Raw genomic sequence first — 17,454 nt, 5'->3', positions numbered from 1 at the left:
GAAGTGGGAAAACTTACACAGAAGTAGAAGCAGAAAATTCATGATTTTTAATGTCACAATAGGAAAGAGTAAGATTAGTCAACTCTCTATCAAATTCATTTTCATGATACATTCACAAATATTCAGAAGACAATAATGACTTCAGATTCCATCAGACTGAGGTTCGAAGTACTAGACTTAAAATCAGAATACCCAGGACTTACTGTTACTATCACTAATTACTTAGAGACTTCCCAGGTGGCTCAGTGGTAAAGAATCCGCCTGCCAAACAGGAGATTTGAATTCGATCCCTGGGTCGGGAAGATCCCTGGAGAAGGAAATGGCAACCCGCTCCAGCATTCTTGCCTGGGAAATCCCAGGGTAAGAGGAGCCTGGCGGACTACGGTCCATGAGGTTGCAAAGAGTCAGACACGACTTAGCAACTAAACAAGAACAAGCCACAGACCCCTAACACTGTGTCATTACATGGCTTGCCTGTAAGGAGCTTACATTCTGGAACAGAATCAGAATGTTCACACAACACAGAAAAAAAAATTACATGAACACAGTTACCCCCATTCCTTGATTTGTTTACTGCTGCTGCTGCTGCTGCTGCTGCTAAGTCGCTTCAGTCGTGTCCGACTCTGTGCGACCCCATAGATGGCAGCCCACCAGACTCCCCCGTCCCTGGGATTCTCCAGGCAAGAACACTGGAGTGGGTTGGAGTGGGTTGTCATTTCCTTCTCCAATGCATGAAAGTGAAAAGTGAAAGTGAAGTCGCTCAGTCGTGTCTAACTCCTAGCGACCCCATGGACTGCAGCCCACCAGGCCCCTCCATCCATGGGATTTTCTAGGCAAGAGTACTGGAGCGGGGTGCCATCGCCTTCTCCGTGATTTGTTTACGAGATATACCCAAACCATCTTGGCAGAAAAGGAGCTTTTTTGCATGAGAATTCTTTTCCAATTACACAGCATCCCTTGTCCTTGTCCTTCACCAGCAGCACCGGTCCCTCTAGTGAGAGCTGGCAGAGCCAGGTGGAGACGTGCCCACGGAGGCAGCAGGAGAGCAGTGCTGGGACAAGGCACTCAGCTCCAACCTGGGACTAAAGATCTGGGCTCCAGAAGCCTGAGCTTTTAATAACACAGTTTGACTGGGTTGATGCTTCAGTTGACCAATTCTTTCTCAAAATCCCTCTCTGTAAATGTATTGGGTTGGCCAAACAGTTTGTTTGGGTTTTTCTGTAATATGTTAGGGAAAAGCCCAAACGAATTTTTGGCCAACCCAGTATAAGAGGATTTAGAATTCTAGAGCTGGAGGGACCTTTGCAGGGGAGTCCACAGGGAGTTAACACACGTTCCTGAACTGCTGCCAGCCAGGACTTGATCTCCAGCCCCTGAGACTGTCCTGTGTTGACCCTGCTGTGCTAGGCTGGGGCCCATTTGGAAATGATACTAGCATTGCTTCCTGGGGCAGGCCTGGGTTACCTAAGAGAAAATTTCAGGAGGAGCTCTTGGACAGAATTCCAAATATACTGAGAGGGAAACACCAAGTGTAAGAAAAATACAGGACACACGTTGGGTATAAAGAGAAAAGACGCTAACTGGTGTTGAGCGGTAAAGAATACGTCAGGGGGCACTGCAGGGAAGAGAGGCAGAAACAATAGCTCTGAGATGGCCGGAGTCAAGGGCCTGATGCTTGTAAGGACAATATGGTTAATTTCAGACAGCTCAGGAAGGTAGAGAGAAACACAGGGTCTGATCGCACTGGCTTTGGCATGGAGGGTTACCACCAGGAAATGCTCTTTCTGTGTCTGGGGATAATGACATTTTCCCAGTGACATCCTTCAAAGAGGACCAAAACATGAGCCTGTGCCCCTGAAAATCTTGAAAGTGCACCAGATTCAAGCCCTGGTGTGGTCCCATACAGGCTCTGTGTCCTAGGAACCGACCTGCAGCATCCTCTAAGCTCAGTTTCTGTGTCTCTAACCATCAGGATCTGACTCTTTGAATTAAGTGTGTCCCAGGTATAAGATTTCTATATGTGGAGTGCTTGAAGTTCCTGCAAGGCAAGTTTTTTTGTCAATTACAAATGGCTTTAAGAGCCTTGTCAACTCCGTCTTTCTCCCATCCCTGTTCTCCTCAGCACAAGCAAAAGCATCACTTAAAAAGCATTGTTAGCTACAGGTAACAGGCAGAAGGGAAGAGAGAGACTGTAAATGAGCTCTTTAGAGTCAAGCCCCACCAAGCCATTATGAATGCCTTACACTAGCCAGAATGGGGAGGCATGTGTTTCCTTCAGAAGCCATTCTGAACATGTACCTGGCCATTTAAATTCAAAAGGCATTTGTTGTCACATTTCGTTCCTTATTAACAATGGCCCAGAAGCCAGGGCATACTGGCAGGTCTCTCCATACCCCTAGAATACTGGGTGAGGTGTATTAGCAGCAATGCCCTTTACTTACTATTGTTATGCTACTTAAGGACAAGCCCTACCCTCTCATTCAGCTCCCTCCCTCCTCCTCCCGCCCCCTGTATTTTTCACTAGAAACTATTACATCCAAGAACATGTAACTCTCAACTCCACACGGCACACTGTCCATTTTAAAGGCATCATATCTTATGTCTTCACTTCTTGGAAGCTCATTAGAAGCTGGATCTTTAGAGCATCTACTTCACTAAAATCTTCTCCAATCACTTGAAGCATAAAACCAGTAGAGGACAGGGAGGGTGGGAGGGTAGGGAGTAGTGGGAAAAGAAAGAAAGAAAATGGGATGAACAGAGGCTGAGAGAGGCTGGCTACGGAGTGGAGTGTGTGACACCGCAGACAAAGAACCCCAGGCGCCGGAAGGGAGACAATGACGGCTCAGAGCAAACGCAGAGTGGGCTGGGGCTGCCAGGGAAGGGGCTCCCCAGATCCGAAATCCAAGCTAGCTTGGTGCCAGCTGACCGGCTCCTAGCAGCTGCTCCACTGCAGAGAGCCTCATACAGTCATTTCCTGGCTGAAAGGATTTTTACTGTTTTAATTACGTCTGCTTTTTTTTTTTAAGATAAGAAATAACACCTCTTCATCCCCACATTCCCCAGACACAGCTGTATTTTCAACTATCCAAAGAACAAACAACAATTTGGGTTTCTGGAAGGGTTGAGAATTGCTCGTGAAATAAATAATTAAGGGGGGAAAAAGAAGTTCAACAAAGTAGTTCACATCTGTGCTGGTTTGAAAACCACGGGTAGAAAAATTGGGGTCCTAAGTGGAATGGGGTTTGGGAGACCGGGGCTGTTAATGCCAGGAAATGAATCTGATGCTATCAGCGCCCTTTGTCCTGTTCAGCTGTAGACAATGCAGAGGAGTCCAGTTTTTCAAATTTCAACTCTCCTCTTTCCCCAGAAAGATCTAGAACAGGTTAATTCACTCCAGAGCCCTAGTCATCCTTGACAGAAAAAGAATTGGGGATTTCACAAGTAATATGTGTAAAATCTTCCATAACCTAGAAAACATTAGGAAAAAAAAAATCAATGCAGAACTGAGATCTAAAACGAAAACTTGGAGGAGAGGAAATCCAACAACTGCAGCTCCTATAGTCTAGGATGCTTAAAAGATGATCACTGCACAGCTCGATCTTTTAAAAACCACTATCTGTTTACAAACAAAGCACTTACTAAATAATACCCCAGGTAGTACATGATGACAGGAATAGGGTTTGCTCTTTTAAATAACAACAGATTGGGAAAAAATATTTCAATACCATCAAACAACAAATTAAGAGGAAACATCTCTTCTAACTGGAAGAATGCAGATCTAGCTGGGAAAATAGACTCACACCCACCCTCCACTCTCCTGAAAGGAGATTAGAAGGAGAAAACAGAAAAACATACGTCCTGGAGATGAATTTTGGTAATGAGCGCTATAAACATTCATAGGAAGACAGGTTCGTATTTCACAGATCTTGGAAAAAAATGTTTTAATATGCACATGTGAGTCAAACACTTCTGTAAAATCCATTTAATGTTTAATTGTTTTTATACACTGCCAGAGGGAGTTAGTCTTGTCACTCATCTGATGAAGCCTGATCTCTCTAAAATCATCTCACCTTACGGTGCTAAAGATGTTACTGCTGTGACATAATTCAACCTCAAGATATCTTGTGGGAAACACAGGTCAGTCTTAAAGCACCAGGTGGGCGAACAGTCCTTATTTAATCGCCTGACCTTGAATTTCAGGGGTTGTATACTCATCTGTTGCTTAGAGGCTGCCACTTGAGATCATGTGCTAGGTACGGGTTTTCCAAATTTAAGTGGGCTTGATAAAATAAGCTGACTCTTCTTTGTCAGAACAAATGAGGCATCAACAGAACAAAGATTCTCCTCTCCTGTCCTTAATTCTAATAAGGGAGAGAGGGAGAAAGAGAATGGAAGCAGAGAGAGACCTTTAGCCCTCCCCTCCTCAACTGGTTTTAGAGTGAACAAGTTAGGAAACATTTCAAAACCCCTGATTAAAATGGAGAAAAAGGTGGCTGGCATGTTTTCTCATTCAGCCGAAGTTGTTCTGTTGACCTCTCACGAGTGAACAATTTCTGGGCCAACTTTGCATCCAACCACAGGTGGCGATGGATTGAAATTGATATTCTATATTCTTCTATCAAATTAAAACAGTAAAACAGGTAGTTATACTAATAGCAAATATTGAATATATCTTACCCTATGTCAGACACTGTTCTAAGTACTTGCATGTATTATTAACTCCTTTGAGACTCCCAACAACCCCCGAGGTAGGTACTGTATACACAGGAACATAAACTTGGTTACACATGAGAAACAAAAGAGCTTCACAGTGGTGGTGGTGTAATGAGATAGAGGTGGGTAATAGTTTTCAAAAGGAATCTCTGAATTCCACGCATCCTATAACATAGGACGTTGCCCTGTATACTGCTGGGGCCAAATGTTACACAAAGAAAACACAAAGCTATCTTTCAGCTACATTTCGTTTAAATAGCCTAGCTCAGAAGCTTCCACGGAAGAGAAAACTAATCTCTACTAGAAAAGTAAGATTTTAAAAAGATTAGAAAAAAAAGATATGTAATGAAGGGTGAAAAGACTTCACAGAAGCTACAAATCTGCCATCAACTTGAGGAAAATTGTCTACACTCACTTAAAGGGCCAAAGAAAATCTCCAGAGAAAACTGGGTGGGTCTTCTTAGAAATCATAATCAGCTTCCACTTCCTCAGATGCGTCCTAATGCCAATTCCTAGTAGCTAAAATAAAGATACAGAAAAGGAAGCAAAGGAGGATAGGAAATGTTTATGAATTCTATTACATTTGGGGGCAGGGCAAGGAAGCCTGGGCGATCTAGAAAGAAAGAAGAAAAATAAATAACAATTGAAAAGGTGTTCCTGTATCAATTACTATTGCCTTCTCAACCGTTTTCAATCCATTTAAAATCTTTGGAACAGAAGATTATGTATGGGTTGTATTCCAAAGTCACTGGCCCAGAAAAGCCTTGGAAGACCAGGCTGATCACTCTCTTCCATCAATAGCTAACTGAGAAAGTTGGGGGGAAATACTAGTCTTGCTGCTGTGTCACTTTAGTCGTGTCCGACTATGTGCAACCCCATAGATGGCAGCCCACCAGGCTTCCCGTCCCTGGGATTCTCCAGGCAAGAACACTGGAGTGGGTTGCCATTTCCTTCTCCATTGCATTAAAGTGAAAAGTGAAAGTGAAGTTGCTCAGTCGTGTCCACTCTATTGACCCCATGGACTGCAGCCTACCAGGCTCCTCCTTCCATGGGATTTTCTAGGCAAAAGTACTGGAGTGGGTGCCATTGCCTTCTCTGAATACTAGTCTTACCAGATTCCAATTCTTGACCCTCCGCCTTTCCCATCCCACCCTAGAGAAGCCACTGGCTTCCACCCACCAACCAACACTGCTTCTCTGCTCTTTGACTAACATCTCCGCAAAGCCTGCCTCTTTAGGGACATGGTCCTTTCGGCCACATTAATTCAAAAACTCACAGTCATTCATTTGGCCCTACTATCAAAGAGAATTTTTCATCAGTAAGAAATGGCATTGTTGGGTGTTGTTAAGTCAATTTGGACTGCTGAGAAAAGAGATTCCAATGTCTAGGATTAATATTTGTGATATTTACTCTAGAGTTAGAATATTTTTTTAAATGTTTTCACATGGTGTTTACAGGTTCCTGACCTTTTAAAATCATATCACATGGTGAGGACTAAACATTTTCTGACCAAATATTTTCTCAAATAAAGGAGGTTTATTAGAAATAGTTTACCACCTATTATTCCCTTATGGCCATGGAGCCTAAAGGAACTCCAAAGAGAAACTTTGGGCAGACAAGAGATGAAAAGGCAAATGACAAATCTTATTTTTTTTTCTCACAAGTTAAAAGCCTGCCTTTATATTGATTTTCAGATACTGAATATACGTAGTTCATCTTCCAGATAATCTCAACGTGTCTTACTCTAATAAGCAAATAAAATTTATGAGAATGGAAAAAAGAGATGGATCCATATCTGTAAACAACCTTTACACACACACACACACACACACACACGCACACATATGCACACACACACATTCATTAACCTGATTTACAACTGATCTGGCTACAGAACAGATTTTCCTGTCTGCCCCAAACTGTGCCCCCTCTTCACAGGGATATAGACCCACTGTATGCTTCTCCATGCCACAGGCTCCTTACCAGTGGATTTGACAGAAGGGGACACTGAAACTGCTCATAAATTATAATTTGTATATTTATTTGGCTTAAGCTGGAGTTCTCTGAACATCTAAAACATTCAGTTTTCCTTAAAATTGTAATGCCTTCCAAACCTTGACTCGATGGTAGTTCCTCCTGTGAATTTGAGTTCTTAGTATAACATCCTGACTGATACCCAAAACACAGTCTGTGTAACACCACCGTACATCTGTAGGCATCTATCTGCTCAAGTCCAACAACAGCGAATATTGGGCTAGAACATGAGCCTGTGTTTGTTGTTAACATGTGATGAGCGTCTCAGTCCCTAGAATTTGGGTTTACCGACTGGGAATTGCCAGAAGACACAGAGCGGGGTCAAAGTCAGGAATCAACAAGCCCACAGTTGCCAGACTGTCTCACTTTTTTAGAGTAAGATTTCCCACAGCCGTCTCATCACAAATGTTGCCAATCCCGACCGACTTTCCTAGTCTGTGCCACAGTTCAGCTTAGATAATGTGTGTGTGTGTGTGTGTGCATTAATCGCTCAGTGGTGTCCAACTCTTTGTGATCCCATAAACTGTAACCTGCCAGACTCCTCTTCCCATGGACTTCTTCAGCCAAGAATACTGGTGTGGGTTGACATTCTCTTCTCTAGAGCATCTCCCCACCTCGGGATTGAACCTGGTTCTCCTGCATTGCAGGAGAATTCTTTACCGTCTGAGCCACCAGTGAAGCCAAAATAGAATGTGTTCCCCCAGCAAATTCCTAGGTCTCTTATTCTGGTTAGCAAGACATCTTTTCCTATAAGGTGTTCTGTCCTCAATCAACTATGCTGATCAATGTTTAATGTCTTTACATGAGTGAATTCTCTCACTCAACAGTAACGTATTATGCGTGCTGTGTGTGTGCGCATGCTCAGTCACTCAGTCGTGTCCGACTCTTTGGGACCCCATGGACTGTAGCCCACCAGGCTCCTTGCATGGGATTTCCCAGGCAAGATTACTGCAGTAGATTGCCATTTCCTCCTCCAACATGTATAATAATAATATATCTGAAATATCACTTTACTAAAAAGTTCTTAAATCAAAGAAACCAATCTCAGTAATCCAGGCCCAAGAGTTGGTTATTTATTTCACTCAACAAAAATGTCCTGAGTAACAAAGGAAGGTCTAAAATCAAGGAATTTTATCACTTGAAGCTAAACTCATTTGAGACAAAATGTACGTCTCTTTGCGACCCCATGGACTATACGGTCCATGGAATTCTCCAGGCCAGAATACTGGAGTGGGTAGCCTTTCCCTTCTCAAGGGGATCTTCCTAACCCAGGGACTGAAATCAGGTCTCCCGCATTGCAGGCAGATTCTTTACCAGCTGAGCCATAAGGGAAGCCTTATTAGCATAATACTATTATTTAAACATCCTAAGGCTGGGCTTACCATTTGTTGAGCGGATGGCTGGATGCTATAGACAGTGAATGAACTTCTGGCTATTTAGACAAATTGCTTTCAACTAAGATGGTGTGGAAATAGGCACTGCTTTCGTTGGCTTCCTCCACATTCTAAAAATTTTGTTTCCCAGCGAAAAAGGTAGCTTTACCCTCCCATGCATGAAAATGGCACAGAATATGCTAACTAAAGTGAAGAAGCATCAGAAAAACTTCATCCTTTATTTTTCACCATGCCCCACTTAAAAAAAAAAAAAAAAGCATTCATGTTAGCTACAAATACTAGGGCCCTGTTTAGAAGTTAGTTCTGCTGCTGCTGCTGCTGCTTCTGCTGCTAAGTCGCTTCAGTCGTGTCCGACTCTGTGCAACCCCATATACGGCAGCCCACCAGGCCCCGCCGTCCCTGGGATTCTCCAGGCAAGAACACTGGAGTGGGTTGCCATTTCCTCCTTCAATGCATGAAAGTGAAAAGTGAAAGTGAAGTCGCTCAGTTGTGTCTGACTCTTAGCGACCCCATGGATTGCAGCCTACCAGGCTCCTCCATCCATGGGATTTTCCAGGCAAGAGTACTGGAGTGGGCTGCCATTGCCTTCTCCTAGACCTTTCTTAAAAAGGCTCATTTCACTTGATTCCAAACTGCATATATGGCATTCAGCATGAGGAACAAATTTAAATCAGATGTTTTGACTGGGGTGATTGGAAATTTGTACCACTGATAAGTACACCTGTATATATACACACACACATCTATGTTTGTGCCATATGGCAGAAGTGTTTTCTAAATGTTAGCATTCATTCAAACTGAATATGTAAATATATACTTATTTGCTAGTAAAGTCATATTTGCTCTTTAATTTATTCTCTTTGTAGGGGGAAGATAAGTCTGCACCATTCAAAAATTAGAATTAGGAATTTTTCATTCAAAGAAATGCTATTTGTTTTCAAGCCCATAACTAACTAGAACTAAATCAATAAAGCATAACTATTGCCAAGGGTAGTAAGTCCTTAAGGTACCTCCTTGAATGCATTTTGTTGAGTATATTCACATATCCACAGCAGTTTCATTAAGATCGACTCATGTTAGAAAAATCCTTTAGGATCAATCAAAAGGAAGTAAATGTCAAAATATTTTGAACAGGGCCTGTGTGCGTGCTAAGTCGCTTCAGTTCTCTCTGTTTGCGACTCTATGGACCATAGCCTACTAGGCTCCTCTGTCCCTGGGATTCTCAGGCAAGAATACTGGAGTGGGCTGCCATTTCCTTCTCCAGAGGATCTTCCCATCCCAGGGATAGAACCCTCATATCTTACGTCTCCTGCATTGGCAGGCAGGTTCTTTACCACTAGAACCACACAATAAAAAACATGAAGCTATTTCTAATTTGAAATAAGGGAAACTAATGAAGTAATGAGCCAAACAACAATATATGAGGCATACAGGCCCTACATATTATACTTTGATGATTTTGAAAAGTAGAGAAAGGCCATTCATTTAGTTATACTCCAAAGAGGGGTGTTTTTTTTTCCCCCTTTTTGGGTCATGTACACTGAGAGTCCTAATGATTTTTCTTAGTGCTTAATGTTTGGCTATATACTTCTAACTTCTCTGTCCATCTGTAGCTTGGCAAGTTTCTATATGTAGAGAAGAGATGCTTTTATTAGCTCTTAATCATTTTCCCAAAGTGCTAGAAACAATTTATTCTCTTATTCAACCCATCTTAAACATTCTATCTCTGAAAAATAAGGGGAAAGGGAAGAAAACCTTTTTCATGGAGAATCACAAGGAAAATTTCTACTTGTCTGAATTATAAAAGTTTCTGAATTAGTAAGTCTAAATTAATTTTACATATATTAGAGAAGTAATATAAACCGCAAAAAAAGGTCTATAGGGGTTTTCACTTACTTATTATGTAATACCTCTTCCATCAGACAAATTTTCTCGTGAGAAAGGAACCTTAAAATGGAAAGTTTTGAGAAACAGAATTTTTGCAAGTTTGGCAACCAAAAAACTTTTACTTTGGAGCTAATTCAATGAGGAAAAGGAGATAAAAGGGATGCTGTTTAGATTCAAAGACGAGTTTTGCTTCTGAAATCTAAGCTTCAGTCCCCCTGATGTACGACAATCTATCACTCTGTATTTGCCAGAGGACATAAATTGTGAGTGTTATAGGCTGTGGTGACAGACATGCCTGGAAGGTCGATGTGACTTAAGGTCTCCACTGTCCCCGCTCACTCCCTCCCCCAGCCTCCTCTCTGTCATCAGCCATCCAGCCCATCCGCTCTTCTTCCATCCTGCCCCAGCTCTCAGTTTCCTTCCAGATGCTGTCCTGCCATCCAAAGGCAGCATTTATGACCTCAGACCTACATTTCTGAAGTTACCACCAAGGGAGCTTTCCACCTTCAGTCACCGACACCCTTCACCACCAAAAAAAAAATGTTCCTATATTCCATGTGGGCACTTGTTTAGCAGTCTTCCAAGAGACCTCTTGGATTAACAAATAAAATCCCTACCTTTTAAACCAGTGAGTCAAGTTTCCTGAGAATCTGGCTCTAGTCTATCTTTCCAGCTCTGGGTTCTATTTCCATCCTTCATCTTCATTCTCCAATGATGCGGACACCTAATGAGATCCCATAGGGGGCACCGAAACATTACTAATAAATGAGAAATACAGAGCCAGTTAACTCAGGTTTCTACCCTCAAATTCCTTACTCACTAGTGAAATGTAAACCAGACCAACTAACATCAAAGGAAAAAATGTCCCGTGCAAAGAAACCACGTGACTGTATCCTCCAAGATTACCTTTGTCTGTGGTGAGGACAACCAACCGTATCCAGTTGTGAGTGATTAAAGAAGACTGTAGTATGCAATGCAAGTCCAAGTAAGTTACAATATCATGTTGCATTCAGAGCATGTAATAGACATCTTCTTTTGAACATAAAGAAACAAGGAGAAAGGTATGCATGTGTGCTACGTCACTTCAGTTGTGTCTGACTTTTTGTGACCCTATGGACTGTAGCCCACCAAGCTCCTCTGTCCATGGGGCTCTCCAGGCAAGAAACTGGAGTGGCTTGCCATGCCTTCCTCCAGGGGATTTTCCCCAGCCAGGGATCAAACTCATGTCTCCTGCCTTGCAGGTGGAGTCTTTACTGCTGAGCCACAGGAGAAGCCCTGGAGAAAGGTATACTAATCTTATTAATAGAAAATCATTTCCCCCTTACTATCCCACTAGGAAATGTTCAACAAATATTCAGGAGCCAGATGCTTAGCTTGCCAGGGACACCCGCATAGTTCAGTTTATCTCCACCCTTTCACCTGGGCACAGACACACCGTACCATTCTTCCTCTTTCCTGGGCTCATGTCATCTCTTTATCTGGAGCACCTCCCTTACATTTTTTCTCAGCCACCTGCAATTCCAACTGTCTTTTAAGATTCTACATTTTCTGTGGCATCTTCCTTAATCTCACTGACAGTGACAATGAAACTCGCTCAGTCATTCCCGACTCTTTGAGACCCCATGGACTGTAGCCCAGCAGGCTCCTCTGTCCATGGAATTCTCCAGGCCAGAATACAGGAGTGGGTAGCTGTTCGCTTTTCCAGGGGATCTTCCTAACCCAGGGATCGAACCCAGGTCTCCTGTATTGCAGGCGGATTCTTTACCATCTGAGTCACCAAGGAAGCCTGAGAAAACTTGAGTGGGTAGCCTATCCCTTCTCCAGGGGATCTTCCCAACCCAGGAATCAAACTGGGGTCTCCTACATTGCAGGCAGATTCTTTACCAACTGAGTTACCAGGGAAGCCCTTTTAATCTAGCCATAAGCAATCCTTCTGTTGTCTGAAATTCTATATTATCTCTGACACAACGCTGTATTGTCTTCTGTTCCAATTGAGAAAAAATTTATACCCACTTCATGCTAAGTCCTGTTCCAAGACTCTTATATGCATTTTTTCTATTTATTTTTCAAAATAACCTTGAATGGTATCTTTATTCTATTTTACACATGAGTAAACTGAGGTTTGTTGAACTTAGATAACTTTCTCACAGTCATATACCCAGGAATGGGCATGGTTTAAATTAGATTACCTAATTCTGGAGGCTGCGCTCTTATCACAGAACTTCAGTCTGACCTCCCCAGTTTAAGTTACTTGACGGCAAGCATCATATTTTTGGTATCTCTGTACCTCTCTACAGTCCCCCAAAGAGACCCCTTCTTGACCATCAGGCGTCGTCAATAAATGTATGTCAGCAAATAGTGTTAGGGCTCCTTGCCTCTTCTGAGAGGAATGATGTGTATACTCCACGACATCTTTAACTTTCCAGCATATGAGGGGGCTTCCTTTGTTTGTATAGGCAAAGCCAATCTCTACAGGACCAGCACCACAGAAGCTACACAACTTGGAACCACCTTTCCATCATCTTCTGCTCAATCAGTCTTTTAGCCACAGGTTTTTAATCTTTCCAGGCCAACCTCTTTCTCAGTTCAAGAACTCACAGTTCAACACTGTTCCGACTTCCCAACTGTAGAACAATGAAGTAATGCCATATCCTCATCTGTTAAGCAGCTTGACATGAGTATCCAACCAACCAGAGAGTGGAGTCATCAAAATGACCAGACTTTGGATGGATGTCCAAAAGTCTAATGCAGATCTAACTTAATTTGAAATGAGATGGCTCATCAAAGCAGGAGGGAGTACAAAGATTTAGTTTTATATTTATCATTTTCACCCAAATTGGGAACAGCCTAAATGTCCAACATAGAGGAACAGCTTAAATAAACAATGGTGAATCACAGCCATTAGAAATTATTCAGTCATTCAAGAAATACAAACGAGTGCCTCACTGTATGAGATAAACAGGAAAGAAATGACAATATCCCTCGCGGTGCTTAGAGTCTATATGACAATATAGAAGAATATGTAAGGGAAAAATTTTTATGTTGTTGAGTGACTCAGTAGGTTGCAATGGAATATAATTTATACAAGTTAAACATTTTGTATTGCAGTTTTTCATAATTTGAAGATATACTTGTTCTATGTTCATAGCCTGCCTTGAAGAAATAGACCTTTTCATGAGTAGGTCTGGCGATATTTAATGTTATAGGATAAAGTAAAACTGCATATTCTCAACAAAACTTTGAGTGAAAACAAGGCAAGCACAAATCAAATAAAGATTAATTTGACTCTCAACTGAAATTAATTTTAGGATACTTAAAAAAAATATTTTATATGTTCATTATAAATATATATTAAAGTGTAAATTAAAAGGCTTCTATTAGTCAATTATGTTGTAAATGTATCATCTATTGATGTGTTAAAAAAAACAGAAAGAGAAAGGAATCAAAGTCAAATACAAAAAGCAAAAAGAAATGAAATTTTAAATAGCTTATGAAATGGCAATTAAAAAAATCTGCCTCTCTGGGTTGTCTGGTTTTGCATAAGTCTTAAAGGTATATATACCAAGAAGATAAACTCCATAAGTGTATCTTAAGCTAAACAATAATAATCTACATAAGATTTTTAATATTCAAACCTCTTTACTCTTGAAAATTCTTAATTTTCAGGAACAGAGGGAAACTTCTTCAAGTTAATAAAGAGCATCTATCAAATATTATATCCTAAATGCTGAAAGACTGAATACTTTCTCTCTAAAATCAGGAACAAATTAAGAATGTCTGCTCTCACCACTGCTATTCAATAAAGTACAGTATTAGAAGTGTTGGCCAGGGCTATAAGACAGGAAGAGGAAATAGCAGATATAGAGACGAGAAAGGATCTGTTTCTATTTGCAGAGGACATGACTGTCTACGTAGAAAACAGTAAGGAAGCTACAAAAAAGTTCCTCCAACTTTAAGTAAGACCAGCAAGGTAGCCAGATACCAGATTAACATTCAAAATACAGTTATATGTTTATACACCAGCAAATAATGTGGGCACCATAATTAAAACTACAATGCCATTTACGATCACTGAAAAAAGACGTAAGCTAACAAAACATGTAAGGACTTATATGCTGAAAACTAAAAATACTGATAAATGAAATCAATGAAGTTCTAAATAAAATGGAGACACTTGCTGAATTCATGGACTGAAATATTCAACATAGTTTTCAATAAAAATGTCAATTTCCTCAAATTGATATAAAAGTTTAATACAATTTCTATCAAAATCTCAGCAAGTTCTTTTTTTAAAGACAAGAACATCCCAAACTTTGTATAAAAATATAAAGAAACCAAAACAGCCAAAATTATTTTTTAAAAGAAGAATGACATGAAAGGAATCAATTACCTAATGCCAAGACTTGACAGGAATCAAGACCGCAGTAGTAGTAGAGAAATAAACAGTATTTCAACGAAACTGCTGCTGCTGCTAAGTCACTTCAGTCGTGTCCGACTCTGTGCGACCCCATAGATGGCAGCCCACCAGGCTCCCCCGTCCCTGGGATTCTCCAGGCAAGAACATTGGAGTGGGTTGCCATTTCCTTCTCCAATGCATGAAAGTGAACAGTGAAAGTGAAGTCGCTCAGTCGTGTCCGACCCTTAGCATGGACTGCAGCCTACCAGGCTCCTCCGTCCATGGGATTTTCCAGGCAAGAGTACTGGAGTGGGGTGCCATTGCCTTCTCCGTTCAATGGAATAGATGTATCCAAAATACATCTACACAACATCAGTCAGTCAGTCAGTCAGTCAGTTCAGTCGCTCAGTCGTGTCCGACTCTTTGCAACCCCATGAATCGCAGCACGCCAGGCCTCCCTGTCCATCACCAACAACCAGAGTTCACTCAAACTCACGTCCATTGAGTCAGTGATGCCATCCAGCCATCTCATAACTTTCCTTCCAAGGAGTAAGCATCTTTTAATTTCATGGCTGCAGTCACCATCTGCAGTGATACATACCATAAATATGTTCAAATGATTTTTCACAAAGGTTCAAAACAATTTCATGTAGGAAGGATAACTTTTTCAACAAATGGGCTGGAGCAACTGAACTTGCATAGGTAAGGGATAAAAAAGAACTTTGACCCAAACCTCACACCTTATATAAAAATTAACTCAAAATGAGTCACAGACTTATATATAAAATGTCAAAGTAAATCTTAGAAAAAAGATTTTTCTTTCTTTCAGGAAAGAGAAAAATCTTTGAGATCTAGAGCTAGGCAAAATATTTGTAAACTTCATACCAGAAGCAGAATAAGTAAAAGAAAAATTAATAAGCTAGACTTCACCAAACTAAAAGCTTCTGCTTTGTGAAAGACTCTTAAAAGAGAGGGGAAAAAAGACAAATTATAGGCCGGGAGAAAATAACTGCAAACCACCTATTTGACAAAAGAATTTTATCTAAAATATGTAAAGAATTCTCAAAACATATACTCCGTTGTGTCTAACTCTCTGTGAGCCTATGACTGTGGCCGCCAGGCTCCTGTGTCCATGGGACTTTCCAGGCAAGAATACTGGAACGGGCTGCCATTTCCTACTCCAGGGGATGTTCAAGACCCAGGGATTGAACAAGCATCTCCTGTGTCTCCTGCATTGGCAGGCAGATTCTTTACTACTATGCCACCTGGAAAACCCCTCTCAAAACACAGCAGTTAGGAATTCTCAAAACACAGCTAACAAAGATACAGGGAATATAGATCATTCACACATTGCCAGTGGAATGGTAAAGCAATACAGCTGCCATGGAAAACAGTTTGGCAGTTTCTTTAAAAAAAAAAAACTAAACATGTGACTATCATACCGTCAAGCAATTGTAATCTTGCCATTTATCCCAGAGAAATGAAAATTATGACCACAGAAAAACCTGTGCATGGCTGTTCACAGTAGCTTTATTCACAGTGTGGAAAGAACTTAAATGCCCTTCAAAAAATAAGTGGTTAAAATTATGTGGTCTATCCTTAGCATGGAATACTACTTAGCAATAAAAAGGAATGAATTATTGATGGATACATACAAATTTGACAAATCCTCAGAGATTTAAGCTGAGTGAAAATAGCCAGTCCCCAAAGGCTACAAGGTTACAGAGTATGTAAGTTCAATTATATAACACTCTTGAAATGACAATATTATAGAAATGGAGAATAGACTAATGCTTGCCAGTATTAAAAAAGGTGTGGCTATAAAAAGATATGAGGGGTTCTGATGGTGATGGAAATGTTCCTTCTCTTGACTGTATCGATGTCAATATTTTGGTTATGATATTATAATACAGGGCTAAGAATACATGGGATCCCTCTGTATCATGTCTTACAGCTACATGTGAATCTACAATCATCTTAAAACTTTAATTTGAAAAATCAAAACAGAAATGCAGATCAGAGTTAGAGTCAGCTAACTTCCTACCAAATTTAAGAGGATGTCTACAGACAAGTTCTAGGGTATAGATATCTCAAGTTCAAGTAAAATTTTAATTTAAGAACTAATCCTGATTCTAATTTAAAACCTCTAGCTTTCCCTTTCTCCCATGCAGTCAATGCTGCTGATATATGTACTGAATGCAAACCAAAAAAATCTATCAGTTCAGTTCAGTCGCTCAGTCGTGTCCGACTCTGCGACCCCATGAATCGCAGCACGCCAGGCCTCCCTGTCCATCACCATCTCCCGGAGTTCACTCAGACTCACATCCATCGAGTCGGTGATGACATCCAGCCATCTCATCCTCTGTTGTCCCCTTCTCCTCCTGCCCGCAATCCGTCCCAGCATCAGAGTCTTTTCCAATGAGTCAACTCTTCGCATGAGGTGGCCAAAGTACTGGAGTTTCAGCTTTAGCATCATTCCTTCCAAAGAACACCCAGGGCTGATCTCCTTTAGATGGACTGGTTGGATCTCCTTGCAGTCAAAGGGACTCTCAAGAGTCTTCTCCAACACCATAGTTCAAAAGCATCAATAATGTATAAGACACCATAAAAAAATCAAAAGTCTTCATACAAAAGTACTAAAGTGGAAAGTGAGTGAATTCCACATATCTCCTTACGATATATGATAAATAAGTCAAACAAAAGTACACTTCAATATTTTTATAGCAGTGATAAATTTCTAAATGAAGGAAACAATCTTGTTTCTCTTTTTGTGTTTTGTCTTGTTTATCTTTAACTAATTTTTTTCGGCGTATAGAAGTCTTACATTGTTGCGTTAGTTTCTGCTGTATGGCACAGTGAATCAGTTATATGGATACATATATCCCCTCTTTTTTAGATTTCCTTCCAATGTAGGTCACCCACAGAGCACTGAATAGAGTTCTCTGTGCTATCCAGTAGGTTCTCATTACTTATCTATTTAATTCATAGTAGCATATATATGTCAATCCCAATCTTCTAATTCATCCCACC

The 17,454-nt window shown here is 40.9% G+C and overlaps 1 protein-coding gene across 5 annotated transcripts in view; it reads right to left on the bottom strand.

Annotated features, from left to right (window-relative positions):
* Positions 1-17,454, bottom strand: part of MAML3 (mastermind like transcriptional coactivator 3) — a 459,812-nt gene that overhangs the window by 298,071 nt on the left and 144,287 nt on the right. Inside the window, exon 1 of one of the 5 annotated variants that reach the window (XM_061384149.1) lies at positions 1-17,454. This exon is cut by the window's left edge and continues 47,370 nt beyond it. The exons of the other annotated variants lie outside the window; for them this stretch is intronic. The gene's annotated coding sequence lies outside the window, so the exon portion shown is untranslated. 5 annotated transcript variants of the gene reach the window in all.

This window comes from Bos javanicus, chromosome 17 (genome assembly GCF_032452875.1).
Source record: "Bos javanicus breed banteng chromosome 17, ARS-OSU_banteng_1.0, whole genome shotgun sequence".
NCBI classification, from domain to species: Eukaryota; Metazoa; Chordata; class Mammalia; order Artiodactyla; family Bovidae; genus Bos; species Bos javanicus.
The sequence above is the reverse complement of the archived record's forward strand: the minus strand, read 5'-3'. Positions and strand labels throughout refer to the sequence as shown.